At 39.7% G+C, this 2,924-nt stretch overlaps 1 non-coding gene across 1 annotated transcript; it reads left to right on the top strand.

Annotated features, from left to right (window-relative positions):
• Positions 1 to 2,220: 2,220 nt before the first annotated feature.
• Positions 2,221 to 2,327, top strand: LOC128291974 (small nucleolar RNA R71). The gene has a single exon (XR_008281958.1). It is a non-coding gene; the product is annotated as a small nucleolar RNA R71 (small nucleolar RNA).
• The last annotated feature ends 597 nt before the right edge of the window (positions 2,328 to 2,924 follow it).

Below are 2,924 nucleotides of genomic sequence, written 5' to 3'. Positions count from 1 at the left end.
CCCGTGTTGGGGAAAAATCTTGCCCTATTTTCGCACGGCCGTGTCTCACGGCCGTGTCTCCACTTATGGTGTGAGCACGACCTAAGGCACGCCTGTGTGCCTGACCGTGTGGATGGGAAAACCCTGTGTTTCAAGACTTAGTTAATAGGTTAGATGTGAAAAACTAGAATTTAAATAAGTCATTATTTTTAATGCTCAGGTTGCCTCCCGAGAAGCGCTTATTTATAGTCTTAAGATGGACTTACCTCTCTTCGGCATGGTCAAGGTGGTGTGAGGAGTTTACACTCCTCATCCCTGCTATCAACTTTATCAACATAAGGTGTAAGACGAGTATTTTTTACCTTAAAAGTAACGAATTTGGGATGAATTACCTCGACTGTACCATATGGGAAAATACTGAGTACCGTAAGAGGAATTTCTTCATTAGGTTCAAAAGTGGTAATGCGAGGATCTATTGCATCTAGTAGTACTTTGTCTTTAACCTTAAGTTGATTTGGTGAGGTATTGAGCTCGTCTTGGCTCGGTTTCAGTTCTCTAGTATTCTCGATTTTTGTGTCTGCCATTCATCTAACTCCTCGATTTGTAGCCTTCCTTCTTCATAGGTAGGTCCTTTGTTGTTGTTTGAACACGACTCATATGCGCTCTTCGTAACTGTTTCCTTCATAGAGGGGTTTACCACATGATTAGTACTAGTAGAATGTTTTAATCAACCACCTTCAATTTTCGATGTGTTACTCGAATTACGAGATTGAAGGGTGATTGTTTCGTCTCCCACACGAAGTGTGAGTTCACCTGTGCCAACATCAATAATGGTTCTAGCAGTCGCTAAAAAGGGTTGTCCTAAAATTAAAGGTGCGTTACTATCTCTTCCATGTCTAGAAGAGCAAAGTCTACTGGGTATATAAATTTATCGATCTTAACAAGAACATCTTCAATGATACCCGTAGGAAATCTAATGGTTTTATCAGCCAATTGAATGCTCATCCTAGTTTGTTTGGGTTTCCTAAGACCTTGCTGTTTAAACATTTTATAAGGCATAACATTAATGCTTGCCCCTAAGTCAGCCAATGCATGATGAACATTTAAACTACCAATTAAACAAGGAATCGTAAAACTCCCTGAATCCTTTAATTTGTTGGGTAGCTTATTCTATAATATGGCTGAGCAAACTGCATTCAACTCCACATGCGACACCTCATCCAATTTTCATTTATTTGTTAAAAACTCCTTTAAAAACTTGACTGTGTTTGGCATCTGCGAAAGGGCTTCAATAAACGGTAAGTTAATATGTAGTTTCTTTAAAAGTTTAAGGAATTTACCAAATTGTTTGTCTGATCGATCTTTCCTTGTCGCATTGGGTATGGCACACGAGGTTTATATTTTGTACTCATCGGCTTTGGGTCATTGTGGCCTACCTCATTCTTACCTTTGCTTACCACCATTTCTAGGTTTTGCAACTAACCATTCCTCATCTTGAATTGCAATCGTGTTGAGTTGCTCCCTTGGGTTAGATTTAGTGTTGCTTGGCAGGCTACCTTGTGGTCATTCGGAAATCAACTTGGCGAGCTATCCAATCTAAGTTTCGAGCCCTAGATTGATGCTTGTTGATTTTTTAGTACTGTCTTGATATTCTGAAAATGAGTTTCTGACACTGAGATGAATTTTGCTAGCATCTCCTCAAGGTCCGGCTTTTTCTCTTGTTAGTAGCATGGTTGTTGGAAACTCGGAGGATGTTGTGGTCTTTGATTTCCTTGACTGCCCCACGAGAAATTGGGATGGTTCCTCCAACCTGCATTATAAGTGTTACTATACGGGTTATTTTGGGGTTTAGAGTTATTGTTACCCATATATTGGACTCGTTCCTCCTCAATGCTAGGGTTGAAGGGTTGATATTCTGTGCATGCTCCTCCTCCATTCAAATCGCACCTCATCACTGGATGTACCTGGGTAGAACCACACAAACCATCAATCATTTTATTTAAGAGTTCTACTTGGTTAGATAGCATAGTAACTGCATCGAGGTTGGAAACACTGGCTACTTTCATCGGCTTTGTTCTCATAACTTGCCACTGATAATTATTCAGTGGCATCTTTTCAATAAATTCATAAGCCGCCTCAGGTGTCTTATTATTGATAGTTCCTCCAGCGGCTGCATCAATCATCTGCCGAGTCGAAGGATTTAGGCCATTATGAAACATTTGAACCTGTAGCCAAAGCGGTAACCCATGGTGAGAGCACCTTCTCAAAAGGTCCTTGTATCTCTCCCATGCATCGTAGAGTGTTTCTAAATCCATCTTCACAAAAAAAGAGATATTATTACGTAATTTGGTTGTTTTAGCCGGTGAAAAATATGTTAATAAAAACTTTTCGATCATTTGTTTCCAAGTAGTGATTGACCCTCGTGGTAACGAGTTCAACCATTGTTTAGCCTTATTCCTTAACAAAAAGGAAAACAACCGAAGGCAAATGGCGTCATCAGAATCGCCATTAATTTTAAAGGTATTGTAAAATTCTAGGAAATTTGCCAAGTGAGCGTTGGGATCCTCATCCTGCAAACCATCAAAATGAACAAACTGTTGTATCATTTGAATTTTGTTAGGTTTCAATTCAAAATTATTTGCAGCAATAGTAGGTCTAACTATACTTGACTCAGTTCCTGTTAAATTAGGTTTACCATAATCATACATAGTGCGTGGAGCAAGATTCTGATTTACTGGATCAGCAGCAATTGCAGGAGGTAGCGGATTTTCTTGGTTTTAAACTATCTCCTTGGTTATGGTTGAAGGATCGTCCTCTTGCTCATCCTCTGTGTATCTTAGGCTTCGCCTTATTTCTCTCCGATTTCTGCAAACTGTGCGGTCGATCTCACCGTCAAAAAATTAGTGATCCTGACGGGTTTCTTCTGGTCATAAAGTAGAAAAACC

Source organism: Gossypium arboreum, chromosome 4, assembly GCF_025698485.1.
Source record: "Gossypium arboreum isolate Shixiya-1 chromosome 4, ASM2569848v2, whole genome shotgun sequence".
NCBI lineage: Eukaryota > Viridiplantae > Streptophyta > Magnoliopsida > Malvales > Malvaceae > Gossypium > Gossypium arboreum.
This window is presented reverse-complemented; position numbering and strand designations above follow the sequence as displayed.